The sequence below is a fragment of the Notamacropus eugenii genome, chromosome 2, assembly GCF_028372415.1.
Source record: "Notamacropus eugenii isolate mMacEug1 chromosome 2, mMacEug1.pri_v2, whole genome shotgun sequence".
Lineage (NCBI taxonomy): Eukaryota > Metazoa > Chordata > Mammalia > Diprotodontia > Macropodidae > Notamacropus > Notamacropus eugenii.
The window spans coordinates 347,592,756-347,620,294 of record NC_092873.1 but is presented as its reverse complement, the minus strand read 5'-3'; the positions used below and the strand labels follow the sequence as shown (position 1 = coordinate 347,620,294).

The window sequence follows — 27,539 nt, the reverse complement described above, 5'->3', positions numbered from 1 at the left end:
CATTGCAATGCAAGGACTTAAAAGATTCCCAATCCTCTCTTCAGACAAAATGCCTTCCACATCCAGAGAAAGAACTATGGAATTCGATCACAGAATGTAGCAGATCATTTTCTTTTATATTATGCTTTGGTTTGTTTTATGATTTCTCCCATTTATTTTAACTCTTCTATGCAACATGACTAAGGTGAAAATGTATTTAATAGGAATGTATGTGTAGAACCTATATAAAATTGTACGCTGTCTCAGGAGGGAGTGGGGAGGTAGGAAGAAAGGGGGGAAGGAGGGCAAAAAATCTAAGATATATGGAAGTGATTATAGAACACTGAAAACAAAATAAAATCAAAATAAAATAAAATTTTAAAAAAATCAAAAAAAAAAAAAAGAGAGAGAAACTGAGGCTGATAGCAGTTATGTGATTTGCCCAGTGTCACACAGCTAGTAAGTGTCTGAAGTCGAATTTGAACCCAGGTCTTCCTGATGTCTTGGGGCAGCTAGGTAACTCAGTGGATAGAGTGTTGGACCTGAAATCAGGAAGGCTCATCTTACTGAGCTCACATCTGACCTCAGATACTTACTAGCTGTGTGACCTTGGGCAAGTTACGTAACCTTATTTGCCTCAGTTTCTTCATCTGTAAAAATGAGCTGGAGAAGGAAATGGCAAACCATTCCAGTGTATTTCCCAAGAAAACTCTAAATGGGGTCATGAAGAGTTGGACATATCTGAAAAACAATAAACTTCCTGACTTTGAGCCCAATGCTCTACTCACTGTGCCACCTACCTGCCAAAGGTGAAATAATCAAGTGGTAGTTGTACCTTATCATAGGACCTCCAGATACATCGAAACACACAGGCAGAAGGCAAGTTTCATCTTCATCACTGTCACCTCCAGGTCCTCCCTATTCCTTCAGCACTTAACAACTACATCTCTCTTTGAAGTTCACTCTATCTAGGCAGATTATTCTGTCAAGAACAGGGTTATCTACCAGTCTTGTCATTCTCCCTCTTGTTTCAGGCATTTAGCACCTAAGTTGCAGTCTTCCTCTCTACTCCACTCTTAGTTCTTGTACCTGAAGACTTCAACTTATGTCTGGATGTCCCCTCAAATATTCCTGCTTCTCAGTTCATCAACTTTCTCAACTTTAATTATCTGCCCCTTCACTTAAACTCATTCATAGGGCTCATCTCCTAGGTCCCATCTCACCAACCACAAATGTTTCATTTTCTCAGTCTGTGTCCATCTTCCCATAATATTCATCCTTTCACCTTTCTGTATGCCTCATTTCTCTCAAGCCTTTTCTGTTCTCTAGTCATTCCCCCTCTAAGTCATCTTTCTTGACCTCTTTGTAGCATTTGATGCTGTTGTTAGATTCTCCCTCTTTCCTGGATCTTCATAGCAATGTGTGAGCCTCATCTTCCTCTTACCTCTCTGACTGCTCTGTCTTGGTCTCCTTTCCAAGATAATCATTCTTACCCCATACCCTGTGCTTGAGTGAAGCCCCAGGCTTTCTCCTGGGCCCTTTTCTCTCTATACGCTCTGTGTGAAATCATCAGCTCCTAAGGAGTCAACTTTCACATCTATGTGGATGACTCTTGACTATGTATAGATCACCTCCTTCTTGGGCTACATCCAGTCCCATCTCTCCAGTGGTACGCTGGCTATCTTAAACACATCTCCCAAACCAAACTCTTTATCTTTCCCTTTAAGTTCCACCAATCCCCCCTCCCATATTTCCTATTTCTATTGAGGAAGCGATCATTCTCCAATCATCCAGATTTGGAACCTACTCCACAACTGCCAGGTCTGGGTGATTCCACTTCTACAAGTACTTCATTTGATGATTCTACTGCCATATGACAAATATCCCTTTCTTTTCACTCACATGGCCACCACCCTAGTTCAGGCCCTCAACACTGTTCAGCTAGACAACAATAGCCTTCTACACTGGCCTCCCTGAACCCAATTCATACCAAAATGATAGTCCAAAAGCACAAATTTTACTTTGCTATTCCCTTGCTCAAGAAATTTCATTGGTTCCCCTCTGCATCCAGGATAAAATTCAAACTCTTCTATTTGGCACCTAAAGCCTTCACAATCTGGCTCCGGCTATCTTTTCTGAATGACTAAACTACATATTGCTGTTTTATACACCCTACATTCCAGCTGCTAAACCATTTTCAATTGTCCTGAACTATATCTGGCCACTGGACCCAGATGACCCTGGAGGAGAAAATAAGGCTGGCAACTCTTCACAGTTCTACCTCACTTAAATCCAATTCACTTCCAAGTCATGGTATGATCTTCCTGATGTCATGATCCTCTTCGAGAACAAAGTCAAACAACATTCTAGCCAAACTGTACTCTGTGCTATTCTCCCCACAGGTGACATTCCACCTACCGTCCCATATACCTGTACAGGTTGCCCCTTCTATGCCTGGAATGCTCTGCTTCCTCACCTCAGTTGTTACTGCTACCATCTCTTCACATGTTTTCCTGCAACATATATAAGCTCCTTGAAGGCAGAGACTATACATTCCTGGTTCTATATTCATAACACCGAGCACAGCAATCGTTATGTAGCAGGCCCTTAATAAATGCCCTTTTATTAACTGACTAAACAATGTAATAAAATCATGGTGATATCAAATAAAAAATTAAGTGAGCAATATTTATCAGAAAAATTTTTTATAATGCTGGCCTCTCCTAGGTTCTCCCAAGTAGTGGAATACCCAAAACACCTGATTATAATATGGCTTTTCACTTTTATAGCTATATTGTATGAAATTCCATGGGACTGAAAAATAGTATTTGTTATCAGATGCCAGACAGTCAAGTGCTAACGAATAAATACTGCCTTAGGAAAAATATCAGAGAAATCTTGTTAATATCATGGAATCACAGAATTTCAGAGGGAAGGGACCCCAGTGATCACCTACTCTGCTAGCCTAAACTGGCTTCTTTGCAACTACCCACTGTTCTTAGCACAATCCTCTGGGGCCAAAAAAACCAAATCAAACTCCTCTTCCCCAGGACAGCTCCTCAAATGCTTGATGACAGCTATCATGGCTCAATATCTCATCAAGTCGCAGGAGAAGAAAAAATACCACTTTTTAAGATGAGTTTTATTAAACTACACCTCTCCCCCCAAACCAATCCATGTCCTTCAATGAACATTTATTAAATGCCTACTGCACAGTAAGGTACTGTTCTGGTTGCTGGGGATACAAAAAAAAAAAAAACAATCAGGTGGTGCAGTGGATAGAGCACCAGTGCAGGAGTCTGGAAGACCTGAGTTCAAATCTTACCTTACACACTTGACACTCACTAGCTGTGTGACCTTGGGCAAGTCACTTAACTCCAATTGCCTCATCCTGGGTCATCTCCAGTCATCCTGATGAATATCTGGTCACTGGATTCAGATGGCTCTGGAGGAGAAGTGAGGCGGGTGACCTGCACAGCCCTCCCTCATTCAAAACAAAGTCAAGTGCAAGTCAAGTCATCATTTCTCTGATGGCATGGTCTTCTTCGGCAGCCCTCTAACAGTGGGCCCTACTTATCCGAGCTTCTCTGAGATTCCCAGGTTAATATTATTGATGAACTTTTTCTTAAAATTCTTGTACCTTGCCTTTCTCCTCCCAATAAGTTGGAAAATTTTCACTATTATGCCAAAGTATGGATAAAAAGCTGGAAAGTATTTTTGTTGCTGGCATTCATCTGTGATATAGCATGCCCATTTTAAAGGACTTACTCACTTGTGCAGTTTAATTCTCTAAAATTAGACACACTATTCCATATCCCCACAGACTATCCTCTGCCTCCCTGGCATAAGGAAAACAGGTCCTGTAAACCATTCCTCCTCCTTTATTCTATCTTCCTCTCTCAGAAGTGTCATAAATCCTTCAATCTAAACAAAATGAAGTCAGTTCTAACTATGATGTTTTTTTGAAAATAGGAATTTGTTCCAACAAAATTAATACATTAGAGAACATTTTTTAGCATAATGCAAATTTTGAGTTGGCTTATGCAGGATTTCTTATGTGAGAAACAGTGAGAATGCAAAAAACTGAACCACTTAATGATAACACACAAGCTGCAACCTTTCCAACCCTCATTTCTATAAGCAAACTTCAGGTCTTTATTGCGCACCTTCTGGTGCAGGAGGAGGTGTGTACTTTGGAACACTCCTCTACCCTCCACCTTCCTCCATGGTCTCTGGCCCTCAGAATGGAATTTGGGGTCTGCCCAACTTGCCTAAGAGCCTAAGGATGAAGGAGCAGGACAAGGAACAGCCCATGGCAATACAGGGCTGGTAGCCATGGAATCTGACACTACTTACTGTAGTATTTATTTCTTAACCATTTAACATATATAAAACTGTGCTACCATTTTTTATTAAGTTCTTATCTTTGTTTAAGGTGTTACTTACTAATGAAGTTTTGAGTGTTATGTCCCTAGCCCCATTTTCACTATAGACACTGAGGTTTTTACTGCATGACTGCATAGTGCAATGCTTTTGAGGAATCCATATATCAAGTTATAGCAGAACTGACTGTATAACCATTTAGACACCTTGGGTACAATCACTAGAATGAGAATTTGAAAGGCCTCAATTAACATGCCCTACACACATCTTAAAATCACAAGGGTCTAATCTTCTGTATGTAATGGGTTTTAATCCACTATAATGAGGTGACCCACTTATCACCTTTGGAGAAAGTGGACCTATTTAACATTTACTACATTCTACACCTTCAGATAAATGTGATCTTGTCCTTTAAATATTTCAGAGCTAACACTGTCTCACTTCTACAATAAAAAGTAGAATATCTCTTATTTGCAATTTCTCAAAGAAATATAAAAAACAGTAACAAGTTTGCATTTGTTAAACTCTTCTTCTTGGGAGAAAAACATTAAATCTGCTCTGTTTTCATAAGAGATATTATCTAGGAGAGTTCTATTCAGAAAAATTTGTCAGTCAACTTTCAGGTATCCAAAAGGGAAAAAAACTGGGTCAAACATTAATTTCATGTAAGAATGAGCAGGATGATAATAAATTAGAAGTGATCTCTGTCAAATTAGTGTCAGAATAAGGAGGGCTAAATTCATTTTGTGGGTAACATGAGCGAGGTAGGATAAGTGTGAAGTGGAATTTGAATGATGACTGATGCTTAAAGGGGAATCCCAAGAACAGCTACCAGATGAAACGCAGACAGATCCACCACGTTCACAGATGAGAAAGACTATCAAAAGACAACTGACAAGTCAAGGCATATTCAAACAAAACAGGCTTATAGTTTTTCCCTACAGATGTATGTGCAAAAATGGATTTGAATACTGAGTTTTATGTAATGCATGCACCTGCACAAAGTGCAATCATAATCCAGGGTAGCCTTTTCAATGCCAATTCTCTACTCGAGAGAATGACTGATTCCAACTGCTCTAGGTTACTCTTAATTTTGTCCTTAATAAAGACTCTCACTATTGTCTTTATGAGGTCCACCCCACTCTCACATTTTTGTATCCTTTTGAATCTGATCATGTTTGATTTGTACTCAAGAGTCTTTATTAATCTCTCCTAATCTACCAAAGAACTTGGGGTCTAGACCAGGTGACCACAAGTTACATCAGGCTGTCTACCTGTTTTTATATAGCCTTGTGGATGTTTTTTATGTTTTTTAAACAAAGTTTTATTGTATTTTAAAATGCAAAAGCCATTCTTAACTCCCAGCCGAACAAAAATGGAGAGATGGGCTGGATCCGGCCTTCAGCCTTTAGTTTGTTCATCCCTGTTCTAGAGGATGACTTCCATCAACTCACAAAATAAGTAGTCCCTTCTCTGCTTTGAAACACTGACATAAAGACTGTTAGCCATCTGAGCATTTGCTTAGTATAAGTATTATCCTCCTTCTTGATCAATCTACAAGGAAAGGAAACATGAAAGACGAAGATCACAACTCTACCCCACTTGAGCAGACAGGTCTTTTATCACCAGCCTCTAGGCACCATTTTGTCTAGTAGGGACTTGCAGGAACTCCAACTCTAAAATGCCAGGAGCCTTTTATGTTGAAGTAGATAGTGAAAAAGTTCCTGATGCCCTAAGCACCAAGGATTGTCTTATGAATTCCCACCTGGCCAAACAGCTGTATAAGGGTATCTGTCACCTGACTGGTCTATATCCAAGTAATACTGTTGAGATTTAATACAGATCATTTCATTAGATAGTCTAGAACTAAAGATGAGCTATGTGTACCAACTCTCCAAAGTAATCTTTGCTGACACTCCCACCCTTTACACTCCCTCGTAGGGTGTTGCCTGGTATTTTAGAAATTCTTGATGACAAACATCACACATCTACTATAGCAGGTCCCACCTTGCTGCCATCTGGCAGCACTATAACTTTTTAAATTTCAGAACTTTCCCTTTCCTTTTTGCTTCCTTCCCACAATTTTATTTCCCAATACAAATCTGATTTGCCTTTTATACAATTTATCCATTCCTCCATCCTACCTAGAAAGTGCACTCCATTTTTATTTTTGCCAATTCATGTTTCTCCTTTTTCCTCCTCAAACCTTATCTAAGAAAATCTCTTAAAATGCAGATTAAGATTTTAGTCTCTTCTCAGCACTTACATAATAATGTGCATTTCTATGTCACTTTAAGGTTTATAGAGGACTTTCTCTACAACAATCCTCTAAGAGGAACAATGCCAGTGGTTTGTACCCTATAAAGTTAGTTTGTTAAGTATTCTTAAAAAGCTGCTAAATATATTTTACCAATATAAATAGTAACTTGCTTGAGAACAGGTACTGCATGCCTTTCATTTCTTTAATAACCACTCACAAAAATAGAGACCCAATTAATTTTGTGTACAAAGTGACCACTCAATAACCATGGCTTGGTGAACTGAATGTATAACTAGAATAGCTATACAGTTTGCTATAATACTCTAGGCATAAGGTATTAGCACTACAATATGGAAAGGAATCAAGGCATTGTGCAAAAAGAATTGGCAGGGAACTGAGACTGGGAATGGGGAACCAGAGAGACAAGAGGTAAAAATCAACATAAAGTTTTCTTTTTAGGGATGAAAGTGGTATGTACTGCTGAGACTAACTGGAAAGGGATCTCTGCTTTTGATAGATGATAAGTTTAATAAACACTCATGGAACTGAATGATGTAAATTTAAGGTAAGTGGTTGTTCTATATATAGCAGAATATCTAATTAAAGATAATGGTAAAATCAAGAGATAACCTAATAAAATGCATGACACTTAATACAGAACATACACATAGGAGATCAATGATAATTTTTAGTTGAATGAATGAATGTCAAATACCTAACTGGAGGATATGAGAAGTCAAGATGCAGATTTTTAGTAGTTATCTACTTATTGAAGGTAGTTGAAACCATATGAACAGATTAGAAAGTTCAGTGACAGTATTAAGAACAAAGAGAAGAGTACCAAGTACCAAACCTTAGGGAATGTCCACTGTTAATGGATATGAAAGAGAAGAATCAGCAAAGAAAAGTCAGGGATGTGAAATCAGAGCGGGTGAACGACACAAAAGGCAACAGTGAATAAACACAGAGCTAAGTGCCAGGACTACAGAAAAAGCCAGTTCCTACCGTCGAAGGGATTATAATCTAATGAGGAAAGACAATACAGAAATGAAAACTGAAAGGAGAGGGGTGGGCATGGGAGCATGATATCTGGGGAGTTGAAACCAAGTTTAAGCACTGATGGAAAGTAAAGAGAGCTATCTAGAAAGTTCTGAGCCCTTATAAAGAAAAGCTTTGGGAGGAATTTATCCCTCTGCTCTCTAGACCTCCAATCAATCAATCAATTAGAAGAGTGAAATATATCAAGAATGAAAAGAGTTTCAAATGAAGGGAATAGTCAAGAGAATCAAATGGAGCTAGGAAGTCAAAAGGGATAAGAAATAAGAGATTTCTTTAAAAGGAGCTCACTACCAAGAGTTCTTTTCTTAAACCAGTGAGAGTGAAAGGCAAACTTGAAAGTGTTTAAAGAGAAAGTATTGAGAATGGAAAGTATGGGAATGTAGATGACTAAGAAGTTTAATCATGAAGGGCAGGAGATAAATGATATAATTAAAAAGGGCTGTTATGTTAAAGGAAAGTTTTCACAGTATAATAGGCATCAAGCTAAAATAGTACTTTCGTTTGGGGATTTATCTTCTCAGCACCTGCCTAGCACATAGTAGATATTTAATAAATGTTTGTTGAGTTCACCACATGGAAAGTCTATGTACATTTAGTAAAAAGAAAAGGGACCAATTAAGGAATACCTAAAAATTTTGAGAAGTAGGGGATAGAAAAAAGATGGGATCAAAAGCTCAGATAGACAGTAAAAAAGTCTATTAAATTTGGTGTGTTATGGAATTAGTTAACATATCTTCTTACTTTTAGAAACCAGACAATCAACAAACATTGACTAAGCACTGGGATACTGCCCTCAGGGAACTGAGAATCTAATGGAGGGGACAACATGTAAACAAATCTATACAAAGCAAGCTATATATAGCATAAACAGGAAATAATTAATAAAGGGAAAGCACTGGGAATTAAGAGCAATTGGGGAAGACTTCCAGTAAAATAGAGGATTTTACTTGGTACTTAAAGGAAACTAGGAAAGTCAGTTGGCAGAGTAGAGGAGGAAGAATATTCCAAGCATGGGGAACAGCCAGGAAAAATGAATGAAAATCAAAAGATGGAGTATCTTGTTTGTGTAACAATGAGAAGGCCAGTGCCTCAGGATTGAAGAATTCATATAAGATGTAAGAAGACTAAAAAAACAGGAGGGGCCTGGGTTATAAAGGCTTTACAAACCAAAATGAACATTTGCATTTGATCTTGGTGGCAACAGGAACCATTAGAATTTATTGAGTAGGGACTGACATGACTGGTACTGTACTTTAAGAAAATTAGTGGCTAAGTGAAGGATGGATTGGAGACAGGCAGACCCACCAGGCTACTGCAATAGGCCAGGCATGAGGTAATGATAGCCTGTACTAGAATAGTGGCAGTATGAGAAGAGAGAAGGGGTTGCATTAGAGAGCTATTGCAAAGGTGAAATCAACAGGCCTTGGTAACAAACTGAAAATTGGATTTGGGGAGTGATAGTGATAGCTCCTAGTTTGTAAGCCTGAAGGACTGGTAGAATGGGTTACCTTCTATGGTAATAGGGAAGATGGGGCAGGGAGAGGAGAGGGGAGGGTTTAGGGAGAAAAATAACGAATTCTGTTTTAGCCATATTGAGTGTAAGATGTCTCCTGAACATCCAGTTTGAGATATCTGAAAACCAGGTAGAGATATAAGATTGTCAGCAGAGAGACTGGGGCAGAATAGGTGTCTGAGAAACATCAGCATAGAGATGGTCATTAAATTGATGAGAACTGATGAGATCATGACTGAAGTAGAACAGAGGGAGAAGAAAAGATGATCCAGGACAACCCTGGAAGACACCTTTGGTTTGAGGGTGTTATCTGGATGAGGATCCAACAAAGGAGACAGAGAAGGAGTGATAAGATAAGTAAAAGAAGAACCAGGAGAGACTAGTGTTCCAAAAACCTGGAGAGAATAAAGTATCAAGGAGGAGGGAATGATCAGTAGTGTAAAAAGCTGCAGAAAGGTCCAGGAGAATGAGGACTGAGAAAAGGCCACTGGATTTGGCAACTAAGAGATCACTGGTAACTTTGGAGGGCAGTTTCAGTGGAACAAGATTGGAAGCTAGAATTGTAAGGGGTTAAGAAGAGAGTGGGAAGAGAGAAAGAGGAGGCACCTATTTAGACAGTCTTCTTGAGTTTAGTTATAAAGGGCACAAGAGATAGGACAATAGTGGGGATTAGAAGATTCAAATAAGCGTTTTTGTAGAATTTTTTTCAGTGTGATATATTCTATTCTTTTTCCCCTCTTTGCAGGATACAGATATTAATGATCCTTACTAGAAGGATATTTTAAAAAATATACCCTGTTGGGAACTGGGGTGGGAAGGGGAAGGTTTGAACACAGGGGAAGGGAGGTAGCAACACTACATCTCTGTTCCCTCTTAGGAAAAAAGGGTATAAAATATGTGTCCAGTAGCACGCAGAGAACCAAGTCTTTGCTCCCACTTTCTAAGGAAGTACCTGCACCCCAAAGATACAACTTCCCATATTTTACAAAGAAGATGTTAAAGCTAGTGGAAGCAACATGATGTAATAAGAAGAATTCTAAGTTTGAAGTCAGGAAGACCTGGATTTAAATCTCACCTCTGACATTATCTGTTTAACTGTGGGCAAGCCATTTAATTTTCATATGCTTTGAGTCATTCCAGAACTGACAAAATCATGTTTATTCTCTAACAAGTTAATACTCATGTACTTGGCTGGCTAAAATATCATCACACTCTGGCTTATCAGCAAATGTCACAGACTTTCAGAACAGAAAAAAATCTTAAAGATCATCTAACCTGATGAAGAATTCTTATACACACTGTAAGAATACAGAAATTAAGCTAGAAAGAAAGAATACACTGAGAAGGAAGTTTAAAGCAAATCAGTGTCAAGAAATGGGTAAATAGAAAAATATAACAACAGGGGAAAAAGGAAAAACAACTCTGGACTGCTAAACTTATAGAGATGATTCTCTTAAAATTGAGGGTGAATCAACATATCCCATGCTCCACAAAATGCTTTCCATTTGGGAGAAATTCTATTACCTCAAAGAAGAAAGAGATCATTATACTGTATGGTAAGGTGGACTTGTATAGACTTAACATGAAAAAACAAAACAGTAGCGAATGACACAAAGCCTGCTGAAGCTTAGCAACCCAACTGTTACCTACATCTGCAAAATAACATATCAACAAATTACATCCTCAAAAGAAATCTGGAATGCATCTCGAGAGGCTTTGACATTTTTAATAGGAAACTGAAGAACTTGAGGGCACAGGTAATATGTTTTTCTCTTCTTTGAACTGATAGTCTTCATCAAGAAACAAGAAAGAGGATATGGCAAGTAAAAGAGTTTTCACTAATTTTCACTAATAGTGACAGAGATTTCACTTAGGGAAGGAGGATGAACTGAAATGTTCAGTCGTGATTTGGGAAAGGATGGGATGGGCTAAGAGAGAAAAAAGAGGGGAAACAAATGAACCAGCACACATAGGCAAGAGTACCACCCAGGATTCAGCTTCACATGGAAGACAGCAGAGTACTGACTCAAAGAATACAGAAGGGAACATACCAGAGAGCAGGCAAGAAACACAGGCAAGTCTAGGAGATAGAATCATGTCAGGAAGATATTCAGTGGGCTAACTGATAGGTCACAGGCAAGCTGCTTACAAAGAATGCAGTCAAGGGAGCAGAAAAGAATAGTTCACATTTCTAGAACACTTTATGGTTTGAAAAGCATATTATATCCTTTTCCTCACTTGATCCTCACAATAATCCTGTGAAGAAGTAACTATTACTATCCATTTTACAAATGAGGAAACTGAGATTGACTGACAGAGGTTAAGCCTGCCCAAAGTCACTGGGCTAGCAAATGTCTGAGCTGGGCTTCAGAACCAGATGTCTGCCTCTGAATCCAGCTCTACCCCATTAAGTCCAGACAGGATCACCAAATGGGAGTATAAAAAGGAAAGAGAGGAGGAAACAGGATTGAGCCTTGGGGAAATATCTCCACTTAGGGGATGAGAAGTGGGTGACAAACTAGCAAAGGAGACTGGAAAGGGCCAAAGAAAAAGGCAGGAGAGAATAATGTCACTGAAGACAGGGGAAGAGAGAATTCACCAGGAGGGATAGATCAAAGGTGTCAAAAGTGGCAAAAATGTTAAGAGGGATTAAGGACTAAGAAAAGGGAATTGGATTTAGCAATTAAGACAACTTTAGCAACCTCAGAGAAAACAATTACAATAGACAAATAAGGTCAGCAGTCAGATTACAAAGGGTTGAGGATGTAGACAACTTTTCCTTAGGAGTTTGGCAGTGAAAGGAAGAGGAAATATAGAGCAACACCTCCTGGGGATACTTAAGTGAAAGCATTTTAAGTATAGGGAAGGGACTAGTTTTTTCCCCCTTTCTTTTATTTGCAGGGCTCAATACATAGGAAGCACTCAATACATGTTTGCTGACTGAGTACACATAAGCAATGGGGGAGGAGTCAATAGAGGGACTTACTGAAGATGAGAAAAGGAATGAACACAGAGGGGACAGAATCAAAAGCACAAACAGAAAGGCTGGCATTGGAAAGCAGAAAGTCTACTTCATCTTCTGAAATTATTCCAAAGGAAGAGGGGATAGATAAAGAAGGATCTGAGGCATGGAGTAGGAGAGATGAGGGACCTTATGACAAATGAACTACATTTTCTCAAGCCAGGACATGTGCTGAGGGTTGGGGGTAGAGATTGCACTGGTACTTGAGGAAGGAGGAAATTTTATAGAAACTCTGCTCAGGAAACATGATAGTCAATCAGTGGACCATGGTGCAGCAAGGAGGGCCTGACTGAGGTTAGATAACAATTTGCATTGGACTCAATCAGCATGATTTTGTGACTTACTCCACTAAAGTTTAGCAACTGAAGAGCAGGAATGAAGAAGAGAGGTATGACCCAAGACTGAGAACTTACAGCTTCAATAAAGAACAAATAGGACAGGGACTCTGGAGTAGAAGGGACCATAGACAGACAGACAGACAGACAAAAGTATTCCTAAGTACTCATTATGTGCAGGGGATTATGCTAAGCACTGGGAATACAAATACCAGCAAGCAAGGCAATCTCTGCCCTCTAATGAGGGAAGACAACGTATCAAGAGTGCTGCAAAGGCAAGGAGAAGGATGCCCAGAGAAACATGAAAAGGAGCTTGCTGGGAAGTTTCATGGTGGCCTGGGACCTGACAACATTAGGTGAGAGTTCACCAGAGCCAAATACTTGAGGACTTACACTTGCTTTTGTGTTAGATCAGCTCAGACCAACTCTGCCCCAAAAGATCTTCTGTCATAAAGGAGCCCTACTGGATTTCTGATCAGGAACTCTTATGGAATAATTTAGTTTCTCAATGTCTTTCTGAAAATGGAGATTCGAGAAAGCATCTGGAACAAGATGAATAAGCTAGTAAAAGGTCTCATAAAACAAACTGTTAGAAGTACTGAGGATATTTAATCTAGAGAAAATAGTGACTAATAAGAAAGAGAAAAAAAGTCGCTGTCTTCAAAGGGAAGTCATTTCAAATAACTGACAGGCTTTTTTTCTTTACCATTCTGGAAGACTGAGTGAATGAAAAAGCACTTATTAAACAATTGCCAGACCTCCCTATTCCAATCCATCCTTCATTCAACTGTCAGAAAGATTTTCCTAAAACGCAGATCTGACCACATCAATTCTTCCCTGCCCCCAATCCAATCACTTTCACAATAAAATATAGATTCTGAAGATTCTGAAGATCACTTGGCAGGATAAGGTACCAGACACTGAGGTCCTTACTCAAACTAAACTGACAAGCATTCAAACTATGCTTCAGAGAGTGCAGCTCTGATGGGCTGCCCACATTATTCAAATGCAAAAAGTACACTTGCCAAAAAGACTATATTTTATGGAGAACTTGCATGGGGCAGGCAATCACATGGTGGTCAGAAGAAGCTATACAAGGACACAAGGTCTCTCTCAAGAACTTTGGATTTGATTGTGCAACACAGCAGACACTGGTAGAGGACTGCTCAGCATGGTGTGCCCACATCAGAAAGGGTGCTGTACTCTATAAGCAAAGCAGAATTGAAACAGTACAAAGGAAACAAATTTGGAGCATCCATCCCAAATGTTCACATGGACTATATGTGCCCAATCTGTGGTAGAGCTTTCTGAACTCGTATTGGTCTGATTAGCCACAGTCAGATACACTGAAACTTGAGTTTATCATGGTGATGTCATTTTGGTCCTCTTCGAGAAAGAAGGACAACAACCACACCTTACCCCCTTCCAAATACCCTGTGATCCAATGACAAGGGCATCCTGGATACTTCTTGCACACAGCACCGCATCTCTCAATTCTGAGCCTTTTCCCTGGCCCTCCCTCCTCACCAGGAGGGAGCCTCCAGGAAGGCTTCCCCAGCCTCCTTTAAGTCTCAGCTAAAGTCCTACCTTCTGTAAAAAGCCTGTTTCAGTTCTCCTTAATCTTAGTGACTTCACTCAAGACCATGCCAAACTTATCCTGAATATATCTTGTTTATATGTAGTCTGCAGGTGTCTTCCCCCATTAGACTGGGAGCTCTTCAAGGGCACGGCCTGTCTTTTGCTTTTCTCTGTATCCCCAGCACTTTGCACAATGCCTGGCACATTGCAGGCACTTGACAACTGCCAGTTGACTGACCTGAAACATTTTTTGCCAAGACTATTCAAGAACTTTCTAACTGGTCTCCCTGCTTCCAATCCCTCCCTCCTCTGTATACTCTCTACCATTCATCAATCCACTAGATCCCACATCAACAACTGCCTATTGGAAATTTCAAACTAGATACCTCAACTCAACAAATTGAAAGTAGAACTCACTGCCTTTCCTCCAAAATTCACCCCATTTCTATCTAATGCAGTTCTACCCTTCTAGACCCTAAGATTGACAACTTGGGTGTCATGCTTAACTCTGTGCTCTCCCTCACCCACATATCTGATTATTTCTACCTCCACAACATTCTTTGGATCTGACTAGTCTCTCTAGTCACATAGCCACCACCCAAATTCAGTTTCTTATCAGAGAGTGGTCTAGACCACTATAATAGTCTTCTCATTGGTCTTCCTGCCTCAGGTTCCTCCACATAACTGCTGACATGATTTTCTTGAAGTGCAGATCTGTCCACCGCATTCCTCTATGTCAGTAAACTACAAGGACTCCCTATTACCCCTAAGACAAAATACAAACTCCTATCTGACATTCAAAGCCCTTCACAAGTTGTCTCCAATCTGCCTTTCCAGACTGTTCTCCTTCAGGATCTCTATGGTACAGACAACCTGGCTTTATTACTATTCCTCATATACAATACTCCATTCATATTCTATATAAGTGTACTTCTACTACTGGTTCTCCTGCACACCTGCAATGTCCTTACTCATCTCTCTTCTTAGAATCACTTGTTTTCTTCAAAACTGAGCTCAAGTCACCTTTTACATGACTTTTTCTTGACAACCCCTCTCCTCCAGATCCTAGTACCCTCCATCCCAAAATCACCTTGTAATTTTAAACTAGAATAGACAAACAGATAGACAAACAGGCAGACATAGTCTGGATCAAAATAACGAAAGCTACTTAAGGGAAAGAACTCCTATTCTTAGCATATAAAATGTGATAAGCATTTAGTAGTCACTTGTCATTTCATGACTGATACAAGACAGAAATCAGGTCAGATTACTCTTCAGTTGTATAGTGTGCAACTTTACATATCAATTTTCAATCAAGAATATTACATTTAGAGCTACTAAATACTCTAAAGACCATCCTTCTCACTTTACAAATGAGTAAGTAGAGGCTGAACTCACAAAGGCGGCAGACTCAGAATTTGAAATTAGGCCCTCTGACTCCAAATGTAGCATTCTTTCTACCACACAAAACAATTACCTGCCCAGATAAGAAAGGTATTCTTTCTTAAACAAAAAATGTGTAGTAGGGAATTTCTAAATTACAAAAAAGCCTTCATGAATTCTTGCCCAGATCTATCTTCTGCAATAACTTTCTAAGTCAAATTATATACTATTAGAAAAATATTAGGTAGAAGGAATTTATTGCTATCCATATTAAACCCTTTGACAATCTTTAAAGAACACCACATTCCTTCTTAAAGAAAATTAGACTTTTTCCATGGCCTTTTTTATTTTGAATGTTCTAGAAAAAAAAAAGACTAGTCACATAGAAATCATATAGAATTCCAAAGTCTTGCTTCAATTGTGAAATATAAGTAATGTGTAAATCATGAAACGATTTTATTAAAGCCTATTCTGTTACCTCTTTTATGCCCCTCTCCACAAAATCTCATTCTCTATTGTGTCTCTAGAGTTGGATGTTTTTCCAAATCACTATATCACACACCAGAAAATGACAAGATTTATGGAAGTAGTAGGGCATTTATCAGCTCCTCTCTGATGGAAAGTGATAAAAGTAAAAATAAATCAGCACAAAGTATGAGCTCACAAATGGAGAAAATATTTCTAAGAGTGCCCTTGGTTACCTTATAAACAAACACTGTTCAAAATGGATTACAATACATTTGATTGTATAAGGAAGAATGCAAGCATTGGTAGCTTTAAAAACAAAAGTTAAAGACACAAAAAAAAACCTTAGATATTTAAATATTTCAAACTTAAAAGGATGAAGATAGGCAACTTTAAAAAGGATAAATATCATAATCCATCTAATAATTCCAATTTAAGTAAACATGAATGTATAATACATTTCTCTGAAGCACCTTTCACTCATATTAATACTGGCACAAATAAAAGAAAAAACTGTGTGTCTGTGTGTGTCTGTGTGTGCGTGTGTGTGCGTAGACAGAGACAGAAAGACAAAGAAATCTGTATAATTACTATCAAGCTTAGCTCCATCACTTCTTTGTAAAAGTGGGGGATTATGGGTCTGGAATACTGAGTACACTGCTCAGTCTGGGAGATATATTAGTTACTAATTTTGCTAAATTGCTTTTTTCCTTCTTTCTTTCTTATTTTTGTTATAAGAAATGACTTTGGTGGGGGTAGGGGGAGAATAAAGGGATATACTGAGACATGAAAACAAAAGATACCAACATAAATTTAATTAATTAATTAATTAATTATGTTTAATTTATTTATTTTTGAGACTGCATCTCCCTATCTCACCCAAGCTATAAGTGCAATCTGTGTCTGATCTGGGCTGGTTCACCCATCTTTAGGCAGTATAGAGGCCCTGCTCCCAAGGAGGCACACTACATTGGACCTGGACTTAGTGCAGAACCCTGGCTGATTGGCTGTTCCTATTGTAGCACTCAGAACTCCAGTTCAAGTGATCCATAGGCCACAGCCTCCCCAGTAGGCTTACAGGCTTCTACAATATGCCCAGGTAAATAAAAATTTAAAAACAAAAACAACAGCAACAACAAAAATCAACAATGAAAAAGACTGGGGCAATGAATTACTTTGATGAAAAAAATTACTTAAACTGATTAAACTTTTTCTACCTAAAATAAAATATAATTTGACATATATGATTGCAAATATAAAACCAAACGATAGAGGTATCTCTAGAATGAGGCAAAAGATAATTTGTTTCTTCTCATTTGAGAAAGTGCATGGAACCAAAAGATCTGGGTTCCAATCTCAGAGTTTGTTTATAGGCAAATCATAAACTGGCTAGGTCTCAATTACCTTACCTGTAAAATGAAGGGTATAGACTAAACGGTCATTAAGATCCTTCCCAACTCTAAATTTATGATCTTGTGATTTCCACAATTACATTCAATTTTGAGCCCGTCCTAGAAGTAACAGTCTAGAATGGAGCCAATCCAAGGAAATCCATTCTTGGTCTACTGCTGAACTTCATGCTTGTTATAACTTTTAAGAAGTCCAACTAGAGTTTCACCTTCTTAAGGAATACTCCACTTACTCTTCTATCCTACACTGACAGAATGATTGGTGAAGGAAAGCCCTACATGTCTACAGCTTAAAATTTAAACTTCACAGCTAGACATCCAATAGCCTTCAAAAAAGTCTGGTCTCAACTTACTTACATCTTTTTTTCCCACTACTTCTTAATATGGGTCCCTCTGAATCTAGTTTGCCTGTTCTATTAAGACTAAAATGTCTATACCCTTTTATCCAGAGATCCCACTGCTAGCTTTAATATCCCAAGGATTCTAAGGATAAAAAGAAAAGAGCTCATATAGATTAAAATGTTTATAGAGCACTTTTTGTATTTACAAATAACTGGAAACAGAGTAAATACTCATGAATTAGGGAATGGCTAAACAAATTGTGGTATATAAATGTAATGTAATACTATTGGGCTGTTAGAAACAATGAATGTGGTAGATACAGATGCACAGGAAAACCTATATGAATTGATGCAAAGTGCAATAAGATGAACCAGGAAAATATACACAATGACAAAATGTAAATGGAAACAAATGCTATGGCAGATTAATATACTGTCAGTGCAGTTGTGTACTGATACAACTATTCTAGAAAGCAATTTGGAATTATGCAAATAAAGTAACTGAAAACATCCATTTCTTTGATCCAGAGATTCCACTGTTAGGTATATACACGTAGGAGGTCACTAATATAAAGGAAGGGTCCATATATGTCACAACATTTATAGCAGCATTTTTCACAGAAACAAAAAAGTGGAAACAGCAAATGTCCATCAATTGGGGAATGGCTTAACAAATTGTGGTACATAAATGTAACTGTATATTACTATGCTGTTAAGAAATGATGAGTGTAATAAATACAGAAAAATCTGCAAAGGCTTACATGAAGTAATGCAAAGCAAAGTGAAGTAAACAGAAACAGGAAAACACCACACACAATGACAACAATGTAAGCTGAAGGAAGAACTATCACAATACAATCAAGACTGAATTGGAAAATTATAAAGATCAAATTTCACCCCAAAAAGATATGAGAAAACATTTTCTGCTGGTCTTTGTAGAGGTCAGGGTTCACAGGTGTGAAACACTGCATAGAATGTCAGAATTTTTCAATGTGTTGATCAATTTTGCTTAAAAAAAAGTTTTCCTTTTTATTAAAAAAAAGTCCTTTGTTATAAGGGAAGGCTTTATGAGAGGTAAAGAAAGGGATACCAGGGAAAATCTAGGCAATGTAAAAACAATGAATATCAATAAACTTTATTTTAAAAAAGAAACTGAATTCTGTTAAATAAAAATGACCAAATTTGGCTCCAAAGAAGACACAGGAGATAACAATTTCCCTCCTTCTTTATAGAGTACATGTGTAATGTTGCATATAAAGTCAGATTTGTTGGTTGGAACTATTTTTTCCCTCCTTTTTATTCTTTGCTGTAAGGGTTGGGGTGGAGTGGAAGGGGAGGGAGGAGAACAGAGGGAGGAGCTACAGTGGGAAGTGTTAAGTGATATTAACACAAAAAGCTATTAAGAAATTATTTTTCAAAAAACCTGATTAATTCCTGAATATACTCTACCCATTCCTACCTCTGTGCATGCATTCCTACCCCATCTAAAACATTTCCCTTTCTCTAATTATCCAAATCGTATTCATCCTTCAGGACCTACCTTAAGTACCTCTTGTATGAAGGCTTTCCTGACTTTTCCTCCCCCAAATCTCTACAAAACTGACTGCCAATACCTCCTACTTAGCACTTAATAACATTTATATAGTGTGGAGTGCTTTTCTCCTAACAGCCTCATTCAGTAGGTAGTACAAGGATGATGATCCTTGCTTCACAGGTGGGGAAGCTGGATTACGAGAAATTAACTGTCTTTACCAGGGTCACACAGCTATTACGAGTTTGTGTCAGGTTTGGAACCCATTCTCATGTGTCCAAATCTAGTTCACTATCAGCTATGAGCAGCTGGTGATAGCTAATTTTGTAGGGGTTTTTTTGGCTATTTACCTGTTTAGCATATGTGCCTTATTTCCCCTCAATTAGGGTAGCTCCCTCAGGGCAGTAGCTGCTTGCTAGCCTTCTTGGTAGATCTCATATGGCCCATTGTGCTCTGTGGGCAGCCACTCACATAGAGCAAAACTGTGAAACCAACGAACTAGTTAGGAGTTACAGCTTCCAACCTGACCGAAGTTCGAAATTTCCAGCCTCTACCTACAAGAGCAGGAGTGAGTGAGTGTCCTTGAATTGTAACTGAGTGAACTAGGCATTACTGGTGGAAAAAAAGTTCAATCATTTTCAAAAGTAAACAGCTTATTTCTCACTGAGGGGAAAGAAAAGTACACTGTTTTGTTTCAGGGTCAGAAAAATACTCCAGAAGATTAGCTCGAAACAAAGACACTTAGAAACCCCAATCACACTAACTAAGCTTTGGCCAACTCCAATTCCTTTGGAATTAGGAAAAACAGCAACAAGAAATAGATCACTCTCCTCATCATTACTGGGATGTGTTCCCAGGGAACTCCAAGACAGAATTCACGAAGGTCCTGTACTTATTGGTGTTTAACAGCAAAAGAATCAAATGGGATAGTGATGTACTATAAAATAACAACGAATGTGGCAAATATGAGAAGCATGGAATGAAATATGTGAACTTATATAAAGTGAAGGAAGCAGAAGCAGGAAAGTTATGGAGCCAATAACTAAAAACTTTGCAAAGGGAGATAACAACACAATCAAAATGTGAAACTGAAATGACCAAGCTTAACTCCCAGAAGAGATAGAAGAATGCATCACATCTTTCCTTCTTTGAAGAGGGAACATTGTCAATAATGTCATCAGTTTTCAATGCTAAGTTTCACTATGTTTAGTTTTGTTCAACTTTTTTTTCTCTTATTTTTATTCTTTGTTATAAAGGATGGTTCTTTGAGAGGAAAAGAGGGTGGACTATAAAGGGAAATGTAGGCAATATAAAAACAAAATAATAAAATCTTATTTTCAAAAATTCAGAGAAATACAGAAAGATTTGTGTGAACTAATGTAAAATGGAAAAAAGCAAAACCAAGAGGAAAAATACAATAAAAAAATAATGTAAATGAAAAGATGACTAAAATGAGGTTTAGGGAACATGCCTCCTTTGGTTGCAGTGCTGTCTAAAATGAGATTGAACTGTACATAACTGAAAAACCAATAAAGATACCAAAGAACAAACAAATGAAACAAGCTTCCTCCCTCAGTATCAAATGTGTTTTGCATAATTGTTCTCTTTTTCTCACAAGGAAAATTTCAATTTGGAGGAAGGGTTTGTAAAATGACTGATATAAAGAAAAAAAGGCATCAAAAAAACTTTTTAAAAAGATATCTTCCAATCAAGATATGCTAAAAAAAAACAAACAAACAAAACAACTTGAGGTTCATAATTAAACATATGGAATTGTGATTGTATTAAATTGATAACACATTTATTTTTAATATTAAGGCTATCAAAAATGGTCCTGAAAAAGTCTAGCAAAATGCTTTCAGGGTCTTTTCTGCCCCAAAATGAGGAACACCTATTATGTTGAAAGCATTCTTCTTTACCACACAGAGAACTCTAAAAAAAATTGTTTATCTCCCCAAGGAAGAAGAAAGCAAAAACCTGCTTGCTCAACATGTAATTAAAGACTCCATAACACTCTTACTCTTATATCACCTAAATGCTTTCCCAAATATGGGAAGAAAACATGAGAAAACACTGACACTTTAGTTTTAAGAATGAGATTAAACTACATAGGTCAAACACTCAAGTTTACCAAAGAACAGAAACTTTGCCTCAACTTACCTTCTCCCATAAACTCACAGATGTTTAAAGACTGATATTAAAGGTCAACAGGGTCACAGATTTAAAGCTGGAAGGGACTTTAAAAGTCCTACCTCCTAAATTTACAGATGAAGAAACAGAGGTACAGATGGGTTAAGTGACAGAAGTGAGTATATGAAACAATATTTGAATCCAAGCCTTTCTGATTCCCAAGTTCAGTGCTTTATCCCCTTTCCAAGGGAAAACTGCATGTGGAAGGTTTGAATGTAAACAATTCTTGACCATTCTGTACTGAGACAAGAAGGACTAGCCCTTTAAGTTACCACAGAAGCTGTAGTAAGGAGATAGGGAGAAGAATCATTACATGCAAAGACAATATTCATCAATTTAATTTTTTTAAATGATAAAAGGATGAGCAATTGCTTCTGCTAGCAACAAGGTCATTATCAAAAGCATCAGCAGAGTGTCTATCCTCCTGTTTCACTTCTATCTTGATTATGTTAACCCATGGTAGAGGTACAGTGTACTGTAACCATTTAGTCTTTGGTTTTGCAATGCCTTGTTGTGATTCTTGCCCCAAAACAGCAGAATTTGTTTTGGACAGCACTGCAACCAGATGAGGCATGTTCCTAAAACGTGCTTATTAACAAGAAATATCAGGTGTATACTGATGAAATTTGACAATAAAACCAGCCACACATTTTTCCTATTAAAAGAAATTTCCAAGTCTCTAAGTCAATGGGGAAACTGATTGAAGATACATTTCATTTTACAGGTAGCTGTTCAGAAACAACTACGCTATATATTAAGGGCATATGCCTGTTTCTAAAGCTCTCCAGAGTTTATGGAAACCACACACAGTCAGTCATGAGCCACCTTCTTTTTTGTAGTTTTTAAAAGTGATCTTTATAAGCTTCCTAACCTAGGGTTAGATCTGGCAAATGTATTACATTTCTCATATTAAAAAGGTACCATGTACAAGCACTTACTGGAAAATCAGACGTAAAATGCTAGTAGCTCCAACTAGTGAGCGATTGCTTTCTTTTCCTTTCCTAATAAATTACAGAAAAGACTCAAGCAGATGTCATGTTGGCATTCAAAACCAAAAATACAGCTGAAAAGCAAGTTATGACTAATGCAAAGTAAAAGATGAATGTCAGAAAGCTTCATTTTTTCAAATTTCAGATAAGCTCTTTAGCCTTAGGGTTCCTCTCACAGGACCCTGGAGTTTGCCTAGAAATCTTAACCCCCATTTAAAACTGCAATCTCTCCACAAGAGTGGGGGGGTGTAAATACAATTTAAGGGTGTCCATGTTTACTTTAATCTTGGCAAGACTTGCACAAAAAAAAATTGTGTCCACAAAATCTTATTGCCCTTCCCCCCTCTGGATTTTATTTGCACCCTTCTCAATAAATGAATGAGGTCTGCATATTGTGAAAAGCTCCTTATCTCCTAAAGACATAATACCTTTGCAGCAGCACCACACAAAGCAACTGCTTCACAACTGGCAACTCCAATGGGGCAACTGATGCTTTTTCACTCCTAATATAAGGAATGCTGTTTTCCTAATGCAAATAAAATCCAAAGGGGGGAAGCCCTTAATGATACTGTTTTAAAATCTGCCCTGGCAGAGAACTAAAGGTCAGAAGATACCTGGGACACTTCTCTCAAGAGGCACAGAGGTGGAAAATAGAGAAAATGTAACCCCTCTTCTTCCTCCCTGGATGGGCAGTAGTACAGAGTCAAAGAAAGATACATGACAGAAGTGTAAGCTATTCTAAGACACTAGAGCTGCCTGCACTTCCTAAATTCTATGACTTTCACTATAAAAGCACTTCTCTTTGCATCTGTGAGCCTATCTATAATACAAAAGCTGGGAAACACTTTATAGACTAACTATCCAAAAAAAATTCTATTCCTCTTTAAATAAGAATAATTTTTTCCTTTAATACATGGTTTTTAATTACCACTCAATTTGAAATAAGGTAAGCAGTGTCAGACTTTATCACTGGATTGGTTGGCTTTTTCTTTGTCATGAGAAAAGGTTCTATGAGGTGGGGTGAGGGAAAAGGAAGATTAAGAGGCAATGACTGTGCTTTAAAAACAAAAGGCAAAAATTAAGCTTAAAAATAAAATAAAAACAGCCAGAGCAAAGAACATAATATGTATAATGACTACAACAACATAAAATAAAAACAAAATGTGGAAGTAACAAAACTGGTCAAATCCAATGAATGGCCAACATACCATAGTATCAAAGTTACACATTCCTCCTATCCATAATTTTTTTTCAAGAAAGGTATTTTGTCAAGTAGCTTGTTATAAAGTTTTTGCCATGCCAAAATAAAATCTATTAAAAAGTTAAAAATAGATTAAAAGTGCCATTGATGTCTAAAAATGCAGTTGATTAGAAGCAACAAGATTTTTTCCAATATGATAACTGTAATACAATAGTGGTGTGCCATACAATTTAAAATTCTGGATCTATGCTGCAGTGTTGGGAACATTAAGTGTACTATGTCTAAAAAGTGAATATAGTAAGTTACTAGATGGATACACTCAAGGGCAGCAATCATCTGGTATGTGTACCTAGCAGTATAAGAACATATCCTTAGGTATACCCTTGGGTCTAATTTGACAAAGTTCCTTTTTCCCAATGTGGGGCTTCAAGGGCAATGCCTATGATGGTATATTTAGAGTTCAATTCTGGTCTAATCGGCTGATGATTTAATATATTTCCCATCACTGGTTTTTGGGAGACCCAAAACCACTGGAAGCTGAACAGTTAATTGAGGGAGAAAAGGGACAAGAAGGTAGCTCTCAAATAGGTACTAAAAAAAGACCAGAAGCTCCTCTAGCAACTCTTTCTCTTCATACAGTGTTTAGGCTTTAGGTCTTGTTTGTGATTACCTTTCAAAGCAATTCTGGTTGTGCATTTTATATTGCATAATGATGGGTGTTAGGGATATAATACATTTGCCCTAGAACCAACACCCCACTAGGGATGGTCTTGCACGTTCTTAACCACTGAAAAGGACACATTCATATAATATGTGACTAAAAATTGAGTGCAGAAAATGGACATATGAAAATGGCTTAGTAGAAGAAAAAAATCAGGCAGGAAGCTAATTGAAGCAAATCCTAATTTTAGCTCTATAATTTTATGACTGAATAAAGTCATTTTTAGCTCTCTTGCTGCTCATCAGTACCATCTTGATTCTCAAACACATTGAAGAAAAACCAGGCCAATAGCACGATCAAGACATTACAAAGAATATCTTAAAACTGTAAAATAATATGCAAAAGTAAAAAACAATATAATATAAAAGTAAAATAGTATAATCAAGAAAACAACGATGGCACTAATCCAAAGAGGCTGCATCATGAAATGGGAAACTAAATTGTAAGCAGAATCTATTCAGAAAACCTCACTTGGGATAATTTCTGCCTACTAATTAATTAAATCTCAATTCCCTTGCAAAGAAAAAAAATGAAATGGACCAAAGAAAAATTCAAAGTACATCCCTGAAAAGGGATATTATATTAACTTTTGCTTTTCAATCATTGTCTTTCATCTGAAGAGATCTGACGAGTTAGTTTCTATTTTGGTCTATGGACTATTTTGATCTGTCCAATTAATTTTTCAAGAGTAAGGAAAACTCAGCTGTTATTTTAGCCACCTGACCAGAAAAGCAATGGATAAATATGCAGTGTTTTGCACAATGTAAATCTGCAAAAAGTGTAACAATTTAGGCTTTCTCACATCTATTACAGAAGGCAATCACTTTGAATGCTAGAAAACAGTCTTGTCAACTAGGTTCCCCAAAATGCTTAACTCAAAGAACAAAAAGAAGCTAGCAATGGACTATGCAGAGGATAATTACTAATAAGCTCTTAAATAGCAGGAAAACAATATCTAGGATATCCAGAATATACATTTTTAATAAAGAGAGATTATTTTAAGATCCAGTTCACAGGCCAATATGGTAGTATGGCATTAGATAACTTTTGCAACCATAAGGACAACACATTCTTCTTCATGGCTAAGACTCACATCAAAACCAAAGCCATTAGTACAACTCAAAATTAAAATGAGAAGAAGCCCTTCTTGCCTAACTAGGACAACATCAAAACGCTGAAAAAAAAAAAATAATATCCACAGAAAGCCACAACTTCAAGGTAGTAACACTGGAGATGTAATTTAAATTCATCGCCTTCCAGTAACAGTCTATAATAAATAAAAGAGCACACTGTTGAATATGGACACTTGAGAACACAAAGGTTAAATGAAAAAAAATTCTAACCTTTTAAAAAGGATAATTCAAAGCTGTTTTACTACCAAGTACTTTACTATTGTTGCTGGAAAGTAATCATTCAAATGATATAGTTTCACCTTCATTACCTTTCTTTTTCCATTATGTAGCAGCTGCCCTATGAGCAGTAAAATAACCACAAGGAACAGAAGCAGCAGAATTCCGGGGCTTGAATAAATGAATGACAATAATGATGATGGCTAACATTTATTTAGCTTTTAAGATTTGCAAAGCATTTTGCATGTATCACCGAGGTTAATTCTCGCAAAAGCCCAGTGAGATAGGTGCTATTATCATCCACAATTCACAGAAGAAGAAAAGGTGGCTGATAGAGATTAAGTGATTTGCCCAGGGCCACAAGGTTACTATGTTTGAAGCAGAACTCAAACTCAAGTCTTCCTGACTCCAAGTCCAGTGTTCTATCCACCAACCACCTAGATGCTTAAGTGCACCTACTAGGAAAAAGTCTCTAAATAATTAAATATTCCATATTAACTAAACCAGGATAAATGCATAATATCCAAATTACATATCTTATTAAATCCAAAGTCAATAATTCTTTGAGTACCGAAAGAATTGAAGCAACTGCTCAAGAAAAACGAAATCTCGATCTCCTCTCTACTTGACTCTGCCACTGTATTTTATCTACCATCCCTGATCCAATCACTGGGCTCTAACTCTCCCATGATTACAACCTCAAGATTCAACTCTAAAAATCAATTGAAACAGTCTCATAAGAATAACTAAGGTGCCCTTCATGTAAAACCATAGATATAAAGCTGGAAGGGTCTTCAGAGGCCATTCAGTCCAACCCTCTCATTTTATAGAAGAGGAGAGTTGGGGTCATTCTTTCTATGTCTGCTATTACTGTGTAAAAAATATTTGAACAATGTCACCCAAAATCAATAAAGTACCTTAATTAAGAGTTATTTTTGTCTCAAAAAAAATTAAGAAACTATATGATTGTTTTTGGTACTTCCCCAAAAGCTCTTGTATCTCTCATAGGAGGAAAAAAAACTATGTGGGGAAAAAAAAAAAACCGTGCACAAAGCTCAGGTGATGAGGGTCTCTGTCATTTTCCTTTAATCCATTCCAAAGCTGACCTTTACCCAATGAACAGGTGTGTGTGTGTGTGTGTGTGTGTGTGTGTGTGTGTGTGTGTGTGTGTGTGTGTGTGTATACATGCTGTGTTTGTAATATATCAGACAGTGAATCCAACACGAGCCAGGGAAGCTTCCAACAAAAAGACTTAAATGACCTCAACACTTTGGGTCTCAAAAACAGGTGTTGGGTCCGCTGTGGTGAAGAAACTTTAATCTCCTAATAGTAAGTTAAAAAAAAGAAAAAAAAAGAAAAATGGAGAAAAGGAAGAAAACACAGAAATAATAACAAGAAAAATTAGAAATAATATTAATACTCCATCTGTTTTATGTGTATTATATTTTAAACAGTCAATAGGAGTTACAAACTCTTCTAATATTATTACTCACTGACATGAAACTAGATGATTGCCACAATAGGATTAACACAAATGAACATATTTCACATATTAAAATTAAACCTAAAGGGAGTTGAATTTTAAGAGGCAAATCATTAATAGAGAATTTCTTTATATATTACACAATGTAAAGGCTCCAAAATGTACTCTTCCATCTGTCCTACTGGATAAACTCTATCTAATTCAGATGTATACTAAGTATTTCACTTACCAGACATGAGGAGGTATTAGCTGGGTTAGGAAGCAGTAGTAAGCCTTTAGAGTTAGTAAAGACTAAATTTAAAACAGAATTACAATTCAGTAGAATTACAAATGAGTCCAGAATTAGAC

At 37.4% G+C, this 27,539-nt stretch overlaps 1 protein-coding gene across 2 annotated transcripts in view; it reads right to left on the bottom strand.

Moving 5' to 3' along the window:
• The window catches only part of NSF (N-ethylmaleimide sensitive factor, vesicle fusing ATPase), a 209,903-nt gene that overhangs the window by 116,790 nt on the left and 65,574 nt on the right, over positions 1–27,539 (bottom strand). The window lies entirely within an intron of this gene.